The 19167-nt window shown below is 39.5% G+C and overlaps 1 protein-coding gene and 1 long non-coding RNA gene across 5 annotated transcripts in view; one reads left to right on the top strand and one right to left on the bottom strand.

The window, feature by feature from the left end:
- mettl15 (methyltransferase 15, mitochondrial 12S rRNA N4-cytidine) overlaps positions 1 to 19167 on the bottom strand; it is a 62173-nt gene that overhangs the window by 29808 nt on the left and 13198 nt on the right. The window lies entirely within an intron of this gene.
- LOC113105971 (uncharacterized) lies at positions 14159 to 18271 on the top strand. The gene is made up of 2 exons (XR_003292424.1): positions 14159 to 15235; positions 16043 to 18271. It is a non-coding gene; the product is annotated as an uncharacterized LOC113105971 (long non-coding RNA).

The raw sequence follows: 19167 nt of genomic DNA, 5'->3' as shown, positions 1-19167 counted from the left end.
TAGCTATTTTCGCTTGTGAAATATATAACGCTTATGTTAAGGTATAGGATAATTCAGCCAAAATGTAGCTCACTTTCATGTCAGTTCAAACATGTATAACTTTCTTTCTTCTGTGGAACAATAAATAAATAAATCCTGAGAATCCCTGTTACTGGGACAGAGTGGGCGACATTAGGACTATGCAGGAAGTTGCCAGTTCTGAAATATACAGTATGTGTATGTAGTACATTACACTCTACTTTTAAAACATCAGTGAAAACTGAATTTGACCTCTTTCAAATAATATACAATGCAAATAGAGATTGATATTTTTTGTGACTGAAAGTGCATCTTCTGATATTTAGTAATGATTCATCTTTGTTCATACTTCAGTCATGACACTTAATTTTCCACATGAAAAAAAAAAAAAAAAAACATACAGAAGTGGATTCTTCGGTTTTATTTGCTTTCCGTAATTCATTACTTTTTTTGTGCTCTGAAAGATTACCCTCTCACTACACAGAATGGCTCTCTAGTATCAATCAAAATGCCTTCCGGAGAGCACAACACATCAAACGATGTCTTCTTTTATCTCAGCCAAAAGGGAAATGGAGAGGTATGAGCTGAGGAGAGAGTATGGAGAACAAGGGATGAGGAAAAAGAAAAGGAAAAAGGAAAAAGCATATATACACATTTGTATATAAATAATTAAATATCATAAACATGCCAGAAATATAAAAAATTAAATACATTAAAATATAATTCCCTAAATAATTAGAATATATGAACACCTTTACATACTATATGCAAAAGTCAAAAGTACTTTAAATCCCCACTAGTGTGTAGTTCACTAATTATAGTGTAAATATACCCTGCAGTACACATTTATCTAGAAGGTCCAACTTATGGTCAAGTCAGTGTTGTATCAGAACTTAATTATGAAGAGATGAGAACACTCCAAGCAAGTGAAAAAGTACTTGAAAAGAACAAGGCAGGAGTTTGAAATATGTAGATTTTGAAGTTAGTGAATATGCTTTGTAGTGCAGTTACATCAAGAAATGGAAAAAGTACAGCACAGCTGTATATCTACAAGCCTGTTCTGAAAAAAGTGCCTATGCATGAAAGAAGCTAAAGGAAAGAGAGAAGCCACTAAGAAACCAATGACTACTTCAAGCTTCAATGGCTAAGATACAACAGCCTTTGCCTGGCATGTGGGAAACTCTGAAGCCAGCTGGAAGAATGTTCTGTAGACTGATGAGACCAAAACTGAGGTTTCTGCCACCAGACTAAACTCCACATTTGGCATAAGAATCAGGAGAAACCCACCATCCCCATGGTGAAACATAAAAGTGGGAGCTTCAAGCTGTGGGGACACTTCTCTCCAGCAGGCCTTGGAAGATTTGTGATGATAGTGGGCAAAAAAATACAGCAATAAGAAAACCTGATAGAGTCTGCAAGATACCTGCGACTTGGGAGAAGCTCTGTTTTTCAGAAAAACAATGACCTTAAGCGTAGAGCCATGGCTTTACAGGATTAAAACAACAATGTTAACTTCCTAGAGTGGCTAAGCCAGAGTCCACAATCCAGAATTCATTGGTGGACAAGGAATGAAACTTGACTGAGCTTGTGCAACTCTGCAAAAGAAGAATGAAGACAAATTTCAGTGGCCAAATGTGCAAAGATGTTCCACGACTCTGTAACTGCTACCACCTGCTAAGCACTGACTAAAAAGAGATGAACACACATGCAAACAATAACTTTCTATACATTTTGACCAATTTGTTTTCACTTTAACATGAAATAAGAATTTCTGTGCTCAAAAGTTTGGTTTGGCACTTTGGTTCGCCAAAGTGTTGTAAAGGGCAGTATAAATAAATGTTGATTGATTTGAAATGTTGAAAAGACTAAATCATTCCTCTGCGGTTCACTTTTGTGGGTGGGGGGTGGGGGTGAGATCACTTTTCCTGCACAGTGCGTAGGAAAAAGTCAAAATAGGAATTGACCCTCACCGTAGCGTTTGAGACTGTAGGGTTTTTAACAAGCCATTGAGCCGTTAAGTCGTCTCTTTGGCTTGGCTACAGTGCTGGAGTCATGAGCAGATGAGACAAGGGCGCAGTCTGCAACAATTGTGGGTTAAGTGCCTTCCTCCAGGGCATAACAACAGAACCACAGGTACATCAGAACCAGCTGCTCTTCTGCACCCCTAAACAGCACTTAAATTGAAGGTGAGAGTAGCTCTCAAATCTCATTCACCAACATTCAAACAGAGCACATAAAGGCAAGTCGCAACAGGTTTGACATCTGTGATGTGAAACGTTGTTGATTCTCATGTACTTTGTAAACTGATGGAACACACAATGTTTTAATATGTGGAAACAGCAGAGGGAAAGACTTTCAGTAAATAATTTACATTTCTGTCTGTGCCTCACACAAATTGTATTGATTCATTGTATAGTGCGTTTTGTCAGCTTAAAGGGATAGGGTCCTACCACATTCAAGGACCAGAAAGGTACCAAGAACATCGACATAGTTTGTGTCATAGTTTGTGAAATCAGTGGTTCAACCTTAATTTTATGAAGCCAAGCAAATACTTTTGTTTGTGCAAAGAAAACAGAAAAACTACTTTATTCAGCGATTTCTCTTTTCTTTTGTTTTCTCTTTTTGTTTTTATTTTAAAGATGTCCTTACTACCTATCTTCACCCAATTTAAGTACATTCTTTTTACATTTATGACCGTTTATGCAATTGAGTTACTATAATTATTTTGTTTATCAGTAGAACAGTCCTGTATATAAAGCTATGTAGCAACAGTGCATGAAAAGAGAAGCCACTGTCTTTACAAACTCGCACCAAAGAGTGAGTAAATGGGGTGTAAATGATATGTTTTCACCTCACTGTAGTCAAGAGGGCCTACCTTTCCTCAAGCTTCATTAGACATACAAAGATTTCACCAGATAGCCGATGGGATGAAATGGGACATTTCGTTTATGCTTGGAGCGTGACTGTTAAGCAGGCCAAAGGGACTGATGATTTTTTTCCGTGGTGTCACTGTGCACAGCTAATTACCCACAAGTGACACCTCGTCAGCTCACCTGTGGATTTGTGTGAATCACTTCGAGGTTCCTCAGCTACTTGGCTTGAGTAGGCAGCATCTCATTGTACACCATGCATCTTTACTCCTACTCCAATGTGAGTACACTACATGAAGACACACATTGGATCTTCCCACGTGTTACAAAGCCCTCTCCAAGCAAACCTAACTTTGACAACACCTCACATTGGAACTTAACAGCACAACATCCTGTGTGTCCAAAAATAACATTTTGAAATGAAGCCCTCACAATGTTTCATACCATGCTTTTGAGCTGTTTCTAATTTTAATGTAGGAGCCATAAAGGTATTCTCCTCCTCAGGAGCCTGTAACAAGGCGCTAAAGCAAAGCGAAGCAGTTCTCCGCCATTAAGATCAATCAGTAACATCCTCCAGCTAAACTTTATAACCTTGATGGCTTTGAAGGAGCTGTCTCTTCTTCTAAAACCATAGTGACGCAAGATGCAACATCCCAGCATCAGATGCGACAACCTCTGACTACCTCTACCATGACGAAAGCACCGAGCAAGCCCAAAATAGCACACCGGTCCCGTGGGACAACCACTGGGTGTTGGCTCAGAGCTTCTCTCTATATTTTTTTTTACCTAGTTTTCTCTGAAGCTCTTTTGTCTCCTGGTCACTGGTTTATGTACAGGGCCGGCAGGTGAATTGGATTTATGGAGGAATCTGTTTTTAGCTGGATACAATATAACAGACATGTCAAAAAATGTATGTCTCCTGCAGCACAGTCAGACAGCAATCTTTTTATATGGGATTCTGGCCCTTTAAGAAACCTGCCTTCTCCACTGCCGGAGATGGACGTAACAACTCCCTGAAGGATTTGGCTATAATGGGCTTGGCATTTGCAATGGTGATTGACACTAAAGACGAAGTGAGTCATCTGCATTGATATTTCATACAGAGTGGTGTTGAAGGCCGAGCTCCCTGGTCTTACTTGACCGATGCAGCTCTTCGAAGAGAGTAGAGGTGAGACGTATGGGCACAACGAGAGAGATCACAACGGAATGGCTCAGTGGTCTTTCACAAAGAGAAGAAATCCATATCACCTCTTTTACCGACCCGGCACAGGTCAGGGATGGAAAAAAGGGTCTGTCTGTAATGACAGCACTGAAAGGGAAACAAAATTAAACTTACAAACAAAAAAGCATGAGTTTTGTGAAGTTGTTTTACATGCCATACGATATCAGGGACAAGACAAAGCCTTCCAGATCGCATTTTCTGCCTTCGCCAGCAGAGGGGACAGGAGAGTAAGGAGTTACTCTGAATTTCAAAGTACACTCAGGAGGGTCACTGCCACCAGACATAGACTTTCCGGTCAAGCACACTCTGTCATGGCCTGTCAAAATACCGTTTGTGTGAAAAAACGCAAAGCATGCATCAACAGAACAAAGCTGTGGCAAAGAACAGATGACCCACATCTATTTGCAAACACCGGCAGTTGAGTACTTTTTCCCAATTTGGCATACAGAGCACCGACCAGAGACAGACAGATGAGTCAATAGCCCTGTCTCTCAATTGCTCAATGCAATAAGTAAAGGAGGCCGGCAACCTGAGAGATGGTACAAATTCTACCTGTGTCTCCCATGCCCAGTTCAGTTACAGCAGGGGATCTAAAATGTCAAGCAGGGGAAGTTTTGGAAATATCTTCTTACACCAATAGACGCACCATTAAGGAGAGAGACCGACTAGAACAGGATCGCTTTTCCTCATCATGTGGTTGCCATGGCGCAAGGGAGACTGGGTGGGGGGGGGTGGAAACGGGTGGCTTGTTACTTTTTTTTTTTCCATTCTGTGTTCGAGCTTGACACGAGATTCAGTTTACATGTAATTTGTCAGTGCGCTAATGGAGAGCATGTGTCTGTCGGACACCCCATTCGGAAACTTTGGGAACAATGTCTAGGGGGGGAAAAAAACAGTGTCACTTATTCTTAAGAAATAAGTTGGTTAAAAGGTGTATCTGAACATGGACTGAGTATCAAAACTACAGCGGCCAAACAAATGCCCTCCATGTCCATAACAAGTCATTCTTACTGCACACTTTCATCAGCATAATCTCACACTTCAACCAGAGATTAGTTCATTGATCGGACTAGGCTTGAAATTGAAGAAAAAATAAATAAATAAATGAATAAAATAAGTAAAACAGTATGCCTCCGGGCCTCAGAGAGGCTGTCAAACTCTTCTGGGAAAAGGGAGTTTCCTCTATAATTACCCTCCTTGTCACTAATTTGCATAACTAGCTGGATGATTGACGCCTGCTGACAAAATCCTGCAATGTAATGACTATATTTGTACACCTCAGTCTTGTACAGCTGTGCATGAGCATAGCAAATGTGGCTGTAAGCACACAGAGTGGGCTGTTACAAATAAAACAACTGTTTGAGGCACAGATATGCACACCGAATTGCTATTTACATAGCAGAGAATTACATTACTTGGATTTGCATAGTTTTTGGGGGGATTTATTTACTTGATGAACTTGATGAATTCAACAGGCACACACACCAATTAATATTCTGGCCAATACGGACAAGTCAGACAGAGTCAATAATTATTTGCCATTTACAGCAGATAACAGATGAAGAGCCAATATTAAAACCTTGTCTGTTTTGTTTGTTGCCATTTTAACAAAAAACAACCATGCCAAACAACCATGACAACTATAGAAATTAAAGGTGCTCCAAGTAACTTTTTTGACTGTACTTAAGCATGAAAATACCATCAAATGTTTGCAGATATTAAGGAAACATGCTACTGTAAGTTTGCATTCTTGTTTCGTCAAAAAACAATCCTACAGCCAGTTATTCGACATTGAAATCTGCATTCTTTGTCGGAATGTGCGTTTTTGTTTTAGTCTGATTCATTCCACCCAATTTACCCAAATTTTGACACCCAGTGTTACCAGTTGGTGGAAAACATAACTGGGTCAGAAATCACAGATTCTAGCAGCCCCCAAAAAAGCTTTAGCATCCATTTAAAAAAACTCTATGACCAGAATTAAAAAGTTGATAAAACAGCTTATGAACTTACAGTATAAGGCTCTTCACCTTCCACTGTCAACTGCACTAGTTTCTGTTGCGTGTCTTCCATCTAGCAACCAATGTAGCATCTCAAAAGGAACTACACCCTCCACTATTTTGAATTTGGACAGCAGTACCCATTTTAACCACCAGATAAACCAGATAAAAAGTATCTAAAAAAATCAATCATTTAAAAAGCTTCAAATTAATTTAGGTGAATCACAATATAATGTACAGTATGAAAAAAAAAATATTTATTTATTTTGCTGGTAATTTTTCTAGTTACCCAACTATAGCAATTAATGAATCCAAAGTTTTATTCTTTCAGAGGAAATATATTACTTCCATGTTGAAAAATAAGGTGGATTGTCCATCCCTAGAATTCGATCAAGAATAAAAAAAAAGAATAAATCATCAATCTCATGTTTACAAAACTGACATGGTAGTTTTCAAAGGAAGTCATCAGAGTACCTAAAACAATCAAGACAGACATCCATGAAGTGGAATCACAGTTATTTTTTCTCTCCCATCCATTTGATGTTAATAATTACTTTTGTCATTTTTTGTTGGTCTATGCTACCAGAAAGCATGTCAAAACATAGTCCAAGATGGCTTCCAGTAACACACTTGGCAAGCTAGTAGGAATTTGAGTGATGGACATAGACCAGGTGAATGTTTACAATCTGAACCATGTTCCTGAGAAACAAAAGATTGACCCAAAAACACTTTAAGCAGGAGAAGGCCACTGGACCCATGCCAAATACTGCACTCCAAGGATTCTGGGCCAAAGAAAAAAAGAGAAAGGAGCTACAGTAGGCAACCAATGAGATGCCTGCCAAAGGACAGGAAAAGCTTCTGGCAATTACTCTGTCAAGAGGAATTGTGTAGTTGATTGTCTCCATTGAAGTAGACCGCCAATATGCATGTGTTCTCTTGCTCTACACCGCTTGTTTGTATAGCATCCCAGAAGAACCAACCTGACATGCTCCCACGAGTCTATGAATGGATAGGAGAATGAGGACAGGGATAACAGTGGAAAAAAATTTTTTCATCAAGCTCAAAGATGCAGCCCTTGCCTCCTTAACCACATGTTGTGTAACGGATTAAGTCCGAATTCTCACAGACAGAGCACTTTGTGCCAAGGCTGTTTTTAACTACCTCTGTTATTTGTAGAGCAGATTTGTCTATTGTTAGTCTGAATATATAGCAAAGAGCCACCAAAAAACACAACATTCCGCAGCTATTGAAGTGTTCACGGGAAGACCTGATCCAGTGAGAAGCACAACAGAGGCCTCAACGTCAAAACAACACAATCACGTGCCACCATACAGCCTCGGCAGCGAGGCTGATGTTTACAGAGTCTCACCACCACCTTGAATGATGGCTGTAGATATTGATGTTGACATTGTCTTGACTGAGTGCGTGTGGGCAGTTTAAGGTGACTATATATACCTTGCAGAGAGATGAGCGAGGAAAAGCCTAAGGCTACCGCCGAAAGAGAAACTAACCCGAGCTGTTAAAGTTTCTCGGAGATCTCTTGCCTGTCCCATGGACCACCCCCGGGTGAGTCTGCATTAATGTATGCTGCTGTCAGTGGATTGTTTTAGTATGGATGTTTCTGTACTGTATGGCTGTGTAGTGTGCTCATTTGCTCCCAAGCACACTGTCAATGTCCTATCACATGGAGCTCGACAGCCTCCCCACCCCCATGCCACCAACTCTGCCCCTCAGCTCATGAACTTTTTATGAGGTGACAGGGACATGTGTTCATTGGAGGTCTGCAGTGATACCATTACAGCTCTTTGTGTGCCACAGTCGTCTTAAACTATTTGAAACCTTTGAAACCTACTTTTTGCAAACTTGGACATCGTTCAGTTTTTTATCCTGCTTGCTTGTACCCGCTTTGGCTTTAAATGAGTCTTTATGCCAAGCTTAAACCCTATAATAATTTAAAACGTTTAACTTATTCCATTTGAACAGCCCAATTCATCAGCGATGATAAAAAATGGATAAAGACAAAAACAAACTAAAGCCATCTCCCTCCCCCAGGGAGGTGTTTTACATGTTACCCTCGGAATTAGCCAGCATATCTTATTCAGAAGCTTTGCCCATGTTACAAGGATGTGAATATTCTAGCACCTCCTGGGTCGGAAGAATGGGGAAAGAGGGAAAACATACAACTCTTGGATTTCTGTTTGGTAATCAAACCACAAAGCGGCCGCAGATACCATTGTTTATTTATCTTTGAACCCAATTAAGAGCAAGAGGTCTTTGCACATGAGACGTCGAGTTAGGAGATGAGAACGTTTGTAGCTCTCCAAAATCTACCTTCCGTACTCCTGTCTGACTGGCATTGATAATGGATTTATCTCCAGTCACAGAGGCCTCGAAAAGGCTAAAATCCTTCACTCACATCAGTGCGCAGCGAGAGCGAGAAAAGTGCGAGACATGCGATAACAGAGATAACTTTTGAAAAATTTGCCCTATTGATTCCTGCCATGCTTTCGCATCTGGTTAACTGCCTTGTCGGGTGGTAAAGGCTTTAATAGGCCTGCAGTCAGTCATGCGCTGACAGACTGTGGGCTCAGGCCCATTGACCAAGCAGAGCTAAGCTAAGATCTGATGGAGGACCCCCTCTATCCTGCAGGGAGAGGAGGTGGAGGGGGATAAAGATAGGAGATGGATAGCCCGAGGAAGGGATTTATGTCTGGACGGACGCCCCCGCAGACGTCACAGGGTGTTAACTATGGCACTCTGAGAAGTCCTGCAAAACTTTCCTTGCTGACAGACTTTCTTTATGCACCAGACAGGGAGTGAAATCTCTGCTCATGTCTGGGAGAGAAAGCTCTGAACGCTCTGGGAGAGGAAGCCTCTGAGAATGTCACTGCTGGGGTGTTTGGCAGGGTCTTTATTAATTAACCTTGTTACCCTTGTTACTTTTTTTCCGGCCGACATGTTCCCTTGCTATCATGAGCAGGTCTCCTTATGTGCTTAATAAAAATATGTACCTTAAAAACAGCTGTTCAGGTTGCGCGTTCTAAAAGCTCAATTTTAAGCATTTTCCAATGGGTTTCCAAGAAAGTCTGTGGTAAACGTTACTTGAAGATAATTGGAAAATTTGTTCTACAACATTAATTACAGTCATAGCTCAAAAGTTTAATATGAATATTTGAATTAATATTTGAATCAATAATTGAATAAATGGAGAACTATAATACAATTTTGTCAAAAAAAAATGTAAAATTGGTTAGATGACCACAAAAGTAAAATAAATGTAAAAGTAGAGGAAATAAACAGGCACAAATATAGTAAACATAGTATTGACAAATGTTATATTCAAGAAATTTCTACCAAAGATACAATTTTACTTATAACTGAAAAAACCCAGAGGGAGTCCATGGTAAATTAGCCCTTTAGGTTTGCCTACAAATTGAGGCCACAACCGAACAGCTCTTCATCTCCACTATGAAATTTACCATGTTAGTATCTAGGTCCAAGCAAAAAATTAAAAATAAAAAAATAATAATAATAATATTTTTTTTTTTTTTTTTAAACAGAGCATGCTAGAACCAATGTCTTCCTCAGACAATAAAAGAAGCTAACAATCTAAATTTAGCCCAAGGAAAACTTCAAAAAGCTAAGCATTTATTTGAATGGAGAGCACTAGATCTGCTGTCTTCCTCAGGCTAAATTTAGCATGTTAGCATCTTTTGCCATCCAAGCAAGACTTCAAAAAGCTTAGCATTTATTTGAAAGGATAGCGCTGGAGACAATGTCTTCCTCAGGCTTTTTCAGATGTTTCTCTGGCTACTCAGTCACCAGAGTCAAAGAAAAATGAGTGCTGAGGGGACAAAACATAATGAATATGAAGCCAGACACAATCTGCACAGTATGTTCACACACAGCATGTATCATGACAAATATATTATCTGCAGAACAGGTCAATTGTGGAGCCCTCGGTGTACACACTACACACACATACCCACACCAACCGTTTTAAATTATTGAGTATCACTGCGTGCGGCATTGGCAATAATGAAATGTTGGAGAAAGGATACAGCGGTGGTGTAGTTCTGACTCTAGCAGTAGTGAATGACAGCTGATAATGAGATGTTTTGATACTGAAGGTGAAGGAAAGCTGGAGAGAGACAGCGCCTGTGTGCCTCTATGACTCACACACCCATCTGAGAAACTATAACTCCTCTCTCCTTTCTATCTCCCTCTCTCTGTTCTTTCTCTCTCCACAAGATCTAGGAAGCACTACCTGGGTTTCATCAAAACACTTATTAATAAGCATGGCAGTCCAACTACATCCTTCATCACTGTTTTCATCAGAGATGAAAGAGGATGGTGCAGAATCTGTGGTGAATGATCACCATTTCCTGCGTCAAGGGTTTAACCAGAAAAATGTCTAGCAGTTGGACCTGAATGTTAGGAATCTGCTTATGTGAAACGCTAAGGAAAGTGGCATGCAAGTTACAAAACAAAACAATGGTTTCTGAACACTGAACCATGGCATTCTTTGAAGTACCTTGGAAGAGGGTGTAAATAATGGTATGAAAACAGAATACACTTGATACTATGATATAGAAATTTATGCACCATGGATTTGACATGGTATTAACATGGTACTTTTTGTCATTAATCAGTAAGAACCATGATATATAACTATTCACCATGGTATTAGGCCTGGGCGAAAAATCGATTGAATGAATTAATTAGAATTTTTTGTTACAGGCGATTTAAAAAAAATAAGTAAATCGAGTTTTTGTGTAATGGCGCATTTTTGGCTCCCCGGAGCTTCCATAGCGTTAGTTTCACATGGCAGTATGGCAAGCGACAACAACAACATCATAGCACACACGAAACAGCAAGCGAAAACATGGCTATCGGTGAGAGTTGGAAGTTTGTTTTCCAAGAAAGGAATAAAATCATCTGTTGTTTAGAACTGGTATGGGTTAGCTGCGACAGACATGGAGCAAGAGACCCCACGCTGCCTAAAGCCCATCGCAGTCAAAAGCAGCAGCACCAGCTGAATATGAAAATGGGGGTTACATTTGTCTTGCTTTTGATTAGGGCTGCTCCAATCACGATCGCCTGATCGTTAATGTGCATCTCGTCAGTTAAAGCCGGTTTTCTAATCAGTGGTAAATTCCCTCAGGTGCGTGATACCACTTTTGATTAAATAAAAGCAAAATTTGCTTTAAGTTGTCTGCTGTTTGTAGCTACTTGTTGCTTTCCTTAAGTAGGGGGGAAAATCTGAAAAAAAATCGGAAATCGAATAAAAAAAAATACAATCAGAGATTTTATTTTTAGGCCATATCGCCCAGCCCTACATGGTATTATCTTTTGATATCTGCAATGCACTATGATATGGTCACTGCTGAAAGACAGATTAGCATTAAAGTTGTGACATCTTGTTCTTTGTTGTTAACGTTGTTGAACGACGCGCACAAATGACATCGCTGTCACTTGCTTACGTCAAGTCCTAGTACAAACTGTAGGTGCAAATGCAACCCTTTAAATGGTACAAGGAAATAGTTCCCGCAAAATTGTCCCGGTAGCTTACTTTAGTACTGTATATTTATTTTTGGAACTAAAGCGGTGTGAAAGGCCCTATGCATAAGGGCTGTGCGATATGGACAAAAAAAAAAAACCTATCACGATTTTTTAAGCAATTTTGCGATTTCGGTTTTAATCACAATTTTGAACTAAATCGAAGAACAAATAGATATGAAGTAATTTCGGACAAAATCAGGCCGAAACGAAGTTTCAAACTTCGTTTTGGCAGTTCGAAACAGCTGACCAAAGTCCACCTTCTTTGATGTGCGTTTTTTTTTTCGGTTCGTTTCTCATTCAACAGAGGTCAGGCAAGAGAGAACAATATTTCCAGCCTAGACACTAGCAACATGAATACACTGGAGTGTCAAATAGCTGAACTGGCACAAATATATCCCCACCTGTACGATCGCTCGTAGGGATTCAGAGAAAGCATTTAATTCCTAGAAAGAAATTTCAACAAAGCTTGGTGTCGACGACCCGGAGTTAATGCAAAAAGCGACATAGAGAAACATCCGAAATGAACATACAATAATAAACCTTTGTTTTTATCGAAGGTAAATCATGACACCACATAAAATATAAAAAGGTGTAAAAACTTTTATAAAGGGGTTTATAAAAATCCAGGTTAATAAAATAAATGAACACGAATAAAATAAAGTAACAAACTGACTCCAATATTTTTTTTCCACATCATGCTAAAGTTTTACAGACTATGAGACATTAACACTTCCCATAAAGGACTGATTATGGTTCTTTTGTATTGCAAACATGATACTTGACTCTGCTGCTAATCATTATTCTTTTGTCTATGATATTCTGACCATTGGTGCCCTTCTCACACCTAGATTGCCTACACTTCATTTCACAGTTGTTGTGTTTAGGGGATATGCGCGAGCATCGTGAGACATGTTTACATTAATCTACACCCAGCCTCCAGCAGCGAGTGGGTATCGGAATGTTCGAAAACAGTATTTTCAGTATATTCATTTGAAGTATACCAGGGCTTTTTGTTCGGTCCATCAATTGCTAAATGGATGGACACAGATCTGAATGCAAAATTGTAGTCAACTGTATAAAAGGGGAGTGACGAACAAAATGACTTGAGATCTCAGACATACAGTACGTCACCAATGAGAATTGCATGGTTCTAGTTAAAAATTAAACATATGCATAGATGAATCATTCACAATAAGTTCGCCTAAAAAATAGGTGAACTTCCATTCCATGTCAACTGTAACCTTTTTTTTTTAAAAGCTGTAAGTAAATTTCCTCTTTTCCCGCACACAGAGCAAAAGTGGTTCAGAGTGGTTAAGGTTTAAAGTCCAGCCTGTAAAACTGGGGTATGATTCAAAAGATCTGCCAATACCAGAGGGCCTCCTTTAATATGCCTAAATGAGAGCAAGACAAAAAAACAAGGTCAAGTCTGATCTAGCACCCTCTATTCAACAACAGCCCTTGATAGAGCCGGGCTTGTATTTAAAGAGCTTTGCTCGCTTGGATGGAGCAGGGAGTATTACACTATTGTTGGCAAGCTATAGGACAGAAACAATACATGCTATATTTAAACTCTAATGAAACCAAATTCAGAGTAAACGCTTGCAGTGGGAGGGGGAAACGGCTTGAAGCCTGGAAGTTACTCTTAAAAGTAAGAGAGAGAGCAAAGGGAAGCGGAAAAAAGGAAAGAGATGGAATCCATCCTGAAGGTGAATTTCATGCCAGTAGATGTGGACAAAGGAGGCGCTGATCTGTGAGTATTAGGAGCTGTAAAGAGAGGTCTAGTTAAATGAAGACAGTCTTGTAAAAGAGTGATGACAGAGTGAGAGAAATGAAGGATGGGAGGAGGAGTTCAAGTCATTTGATTATGTTTTAGAGAAAGGAGGAGAGATGAAAAGAAAGAGAAGGATATAGGGATGGATGGAAGGATGGATGGGTGGAGAGGGACAGAGAATGTGAATGGTGCAGTGGATAAGGCCTCTGACAGAGGGAGCCCTGAGGCACAGCATTTTAAGACAGAGGAATTAGCAGTTCATAGAGGATTTTATACACCAAAGGCCGCTGGATGGGGGAAGAGCACAGGAAGAGTGCACGGATGCAACCTACTTACAAAGAACTAGTTAAAGGCATAGGGTTTAAATCGGGCCAGAACGATCCGGAACAGCCCATCGCCCAGAGTTCAGCTCAGTTCCACTCACACCAAAAGAGGAGACTGTGCTGCAGCTCTCAGCTCCTTGTTCAGTCCTACTTGTTTCCATATGGAGCAGGTAAAAAACACATTCCCACTGATTTCTAGCGATAATGTATTAATCTTTCAAGACAGACCACCCAGGAGTGCCGTGATTGTACAGAACAATATGCTTACGTATAAACCAGCATAAGTTCATTTAAATTTACATTAAATTTAATTTACAATTTTCATTTTAGCCAAGAACTACAGTACGCATAATCCTGGGGAGAGATCCACCAATCAAAGAAGACTGTTACTGCCTCACTGCTGTAAATAATGGCGAATGACGTGATTGAGTCAGTCTCTCTACACTCTCAAACTATAGATATGTATATGGTGGGATATCTAGCAATATACTTCAAATATATGCCATTTTATACTTAAATTCAATGGCAGTTTTGTATTGCACCATCTTTCTGATTTGATTACGTCATTCATAATGCTTCATGGGATGTGCTTCAATGCTTTTTCAGACTTTTCAAAATGTTTTTTTTTTTTTGCTTTGAGTGAAAGGTTGAATGTTGTGAATCACTTCAGAGCTGGTTGGTTTGGTTCAAGGACTCTTTATTGAAAAACTATGTGAAATGTCTATGTAGAAAATAAACAGAATAAAAGCAGATTAAAAAGTTAGGCTCTCACTGCAGAGGTGCACAAACATTTCACTATTAAAATAAAAGAATTGAACTTGATTGAGGGTCATTAGTTAAAAGTCAATTTTTTATTATAACAAATATAATAAATTGAAGAAATGTAAAAACCATATATGATTTGGTACTTTAAAAAGCACAGAAACATAACCAAATCAACATATCTTAACTAACTTCAGTATTTTCTGAAGATGATTATTTGCTAAATCTAAAATTCTACAAGGAACCATTCAAGAACCTTCAGTGTTTGTCAATAGACAGGATTCTCATTTTTTTGATGAGATTAACTATCAAAGTGTTTCAATTCAATTTCAGTTCAATACACTTATACACAATACACCCGCATACACATACACTGATCAACATTACATTGTGCACAATAAAAATCCACATAAATACATCACATTCCAAGCCACAAGAACAACCATAACCAATTTACATGTTTAAGTCTGACTTACAGAGATACAAAATATTTCGTATAAGGTTTAAGTGTTTAAAATTCAACATTTTATAGGCAACAACAACAACAAAAACCACACTTTTACATTCAGTTCTTGCCGGCTCTCTACAGTGGCTGAAATATGACTCATCTTTCATAGTGGAGTATATCCCCAAAGGACACCAAGCATGATGTGCTGACAGACTTCTTCACCCGCTCTAAGCCCTCCCTCCTGAGCTTACCACCTGTGCAGGTAATTCAGAGTAAATTTCCACTGTCTCTGCTGTTAAGAGTCCATCATCAGCACCACCTGAGGAGTTCCTTTTCCTGACAAAGTGTTATCTGACAACAGACAAGCACAAGTGACACTGATGTGTCTGACCTGCACAAAACTCAGAGAACTGACTGTAATATGGAAAATTATGCTCGTTTCAGTTTAATTCAATGATTTTAAATAGAGATGCATCATGCACCAATATAAAATTTCCAGCCAATACAGGCAATTATCTTCATGTCATGTCCAATAACCAAAAACTTTTGCACATTTCAAATTAAAAAGGTCTTTAAAATGTCAAAACACACCAAAAAGCTACAAGTTAATTAATTTAGGCTTTACAACATAATAAAAGTACAGTATAAAAATGTATATTTATTTTGAGGTTCAGATTAATGTAGTAATGCTAAATTGTTGAGATCGTGAATTGGTGGGTTTTTGTTAAATGTGAGCCAAAATCATCACAATTAACTAAAAACAAAAACTACTTCAGTCTGTGTGCATTTAATGGATTTAATACACAAGTTTAACAATTTGAGTTGAATTACTGAAATAAATGAACTTTTCCATGACATTCTAACTCATTCAGATGCACCTGTACAATATCAGCTGATATATACCCCGAAAAAAAGGTCAAATAATCAATATGGCATGAATGTTTGTGCATCACAAATATTTAAAATATTTCTCTTTTGTTGCTTCGTGGCACATTTATAGATCAACACTCCTGATTGGCTGTACCAAAGGTGTGCGTCATTTTCTTTTTTCTTGTCTATTTTTCCCCAGGTGAGGTCCATCAGGTGAAACCCAGCACTGCACAGGGTAATGCATACAGCCCACCTGACCCCTGAGCTTCTATCAGTGTCTCCGATCGCTTCCATTTCAGGAAAAGCAGATGAGAGCCCCATGCCCGCTGTAACTCAAACACCCCTCACTTATAATATATAACCAGTGTCTTTTCACTGAAAAATGCATACACGTGCCTGGTCTGGGTGTGTATATACTTGTCAGACTGTGTAACAGATATGTATGTACATGTAGTTGACTATACAAACAACACGGGTATGTCAGAGTTTACACATTTCACAGTCCACCAGAACCTTTTGACTTCTTAATATTTTATTTAAAAAAAAAATCTAAAATCTAAAAAGAAGAAATAGACAACGGTTGAATGTTGTATCACTAGATGTTGCAACACCCAAGAGAAAAACAAAACAAAGATAGGATATAAAGAATGTTCATTTTTGTGATTGCATATAATTAGAATGGCATTATATCATTATTATTTGTTAATGCAAATTCAATCATTCCAAAAACATCCTGTTTTAGTTGGAGGGTTTTGCTTAAGGCCCTGGTTCACGGCTCTGGCCTCAAGGCATCTACACTTCTCAAAACAAACCATAACCAACCAAGACACCTGCTTCACAACAGCAAAATGAAGCACCATACATTACAATTCCTGTCACTCGTTAAACCAGAATGGGCCCTCATCACTATTGCATCCATCCATTCAGGAATCAGCAGGAGCCCATCACATACCTAGTCTGTGACTCACAAGGACATCAACACATACAGACCTACATGTTTAGCTGTGACCCATACAAAGTAGCGAACTATGTCCATCAGTCAGATGCATCAGGCCAGAGACAGCACTTTAATTAAATCAGAAACAGCTTTCAATTAGTTAGTCTAGGCCACGGCTGGGCAGGAAGGCTCTGTGTCAGGAAGCTGACTCATAAAGCACAAAAACTTTTTTGTTTTTTTCCCTTTCTCCTTGTCTCCCCTCCCTTCAGGCGAAGAAGTGTCTGCTAAATGAGATATACCAGTGATTAAAAATGAAGAGAGTGAGAGGACGTCTATAAAAAAAAAAAGAAAAAAAAAGGTATAGGCCATCTGACCTTCTGTGAAGTGATTGTGCTTCCGGCCCTGGACACAAACCATCATGCCTATTGACACCTGGCTCCCCAGCATGGGATCGATGGTGCTAAAAAAACACTGAGGATCAGCAAGAGGCTCGGCAGGCATCCTGCACTGAAGGCATTGCGGTCTAACTTGCATATAGTTTTAGTCAGTTTGGGCTTTTAATTTGGGTGTAAAATATTCCGATTGGCATCCTAAATGAGCTTTTGTTCTAAGTTCAGCATGAGCTCAGCAGCAGAAAACAGCAGCGGCTGTTGCTGAAGCCTCAACTCAAAATCTCAGTTTACGGTAAAGTTTGACATCAAAACCGCGAGACGGTGGGATGGAGGATAACAAACATGAATTTATTCTCAGAGCCTCATTCTCAATGGCATCTGTGAAGGTGTTTACAAAGATATCTGCGTCGTCAAACATCATCCCGAGTTGCCCTTAACCCCAGAGCCCCTATTAGCGCACCTGCATTTAATGCGATCGTGACGCTTGACATCCCGACACGTCAGTGGCCAGGCTTCTGTATGAAAATCCGGTGCAATAAATTACGGAGAATCATAATTCAAATAATGGCATGCCTTCAGTTTCTGAGCTTTCATGCAAACCCCAATCAAGGCCATGTTGCGGTGATGAGTCATCGCTCTATCCAGCTGTCCAGGGGGCATACATCTGATTAGCAAGCCCACGCTCACCCGGTAGGCGCAAATGTAAATATTGTAATAAAACCCTCAGTAATAACTCCCGTGTCTTGGAGAGGCTTCACTTTATTTATTTTTCCCCACATTTCAGCAATATTGTTTGATGGAGACCGCATACTTAAATATGAGTTTTTAAAGCGAGCATTCAGGTGTGAGTTTCCAGAAACCATTCTTCAACTTCAGGCTTTTTTTTTTTTTTTTTTTCAATCTCCCACGAGGAGCTACTTGCATCATTAGTGTAATTATCCTTCACTTCGTTGTTGGAGTTATTTACCATCAAAGAAGTGGGTGTTTCGCTTCACCTACAGAGCTGCAGAGTGACACTCTGCACTGTGACTAATACGCCGCAATATTTACAGTTTTTTTTTTTTCCCCGTGTCCCTGAAGCAAGAAAAAAAAAAAAAAAGACAGAAAAATCACAAATAACATGCAAATCAAAGTTCAAGGGCTGCTGTAGAGGTTGCGTTTCCTGTAGTGGATCAGAACAGTGCGGGTGCTTCTCAAATGGAAGGCTGCTTCCTATGAAGGCTGCATATCATCATCAAACGTTGCTGAAGGCTCTCTCAATCGGAAGGATCCTTGGAAGGCAGCCTTCGTTTCACATCCTTCATGACCTTTCTGAATTTGAAGGATTCATAGGATGTATCCTCCACGACCTTCAATCACCCACAATCCTTGTACCCATTCTATTTCATGAAAATAAACTGATGAAAAATGAGTCAGTACTGAGCTTGTCTAAATTTATTATGAAATGTAAGACAAATATAATGTTTTCGGGCATAAAAGGAAAGATGTTATCTTTTGATTAGGTGTAAATTATTTAACGCTAAACTGACAATAATATTTGTCACAGGGAGACTAGACGACTGTGTTTCACTGTACTGCATTAATAGAAAGCAAAATAATAGAAAGATTTGTAATACAAAGTATTTTTCCAAAACTACGTTTTATTAATGTTTTTGTGCCGTGGCGGTGAGGGTGGGAACATATGTGATGTAGCCACGTGCACTTACTAGACTGTCTCTACTAGACTCTATCCTACTAGACTCTGAAGGACTGAACTAGCAAGGAAGCAGTCTTCCATTTGAGAAGCACCCTGCATTTCTTAAAAGAGATCCAAACAGGAAGCACCACAAAGTGGCCAGCATCGCCCCGGGGGGTGGGTGGGGGGTTCAACGGGTGTGTTGCCTTGGTGACGCAGAACGCTTGAGGTCCTCAGCTGAGCTCCCACTAAGAGGCTGTCCCCTCTGTGTCAGCTTAGCCACCTGGTACAGCCATGATACATTTGGCTAATGATGTCAC

This window comes from Carassius auratus, chromosome 7 (assembly GCF_003368295.1).
Source record: "Carassius auratus strain Wakin chromosome 7, ASM336829v1, whole genome shotgun sequence".
NCBI lineage: Eukaryota > Metazoa > Chordata > Actinopteri > Cypriniformes > Cyprinidae > Carassius > Carassius auratus.
The sequence above is the reverse complement of the archived record's forward strand: the minus strand, read 5'-3'. Positions and strand labels throughout refer to the sequence as shown.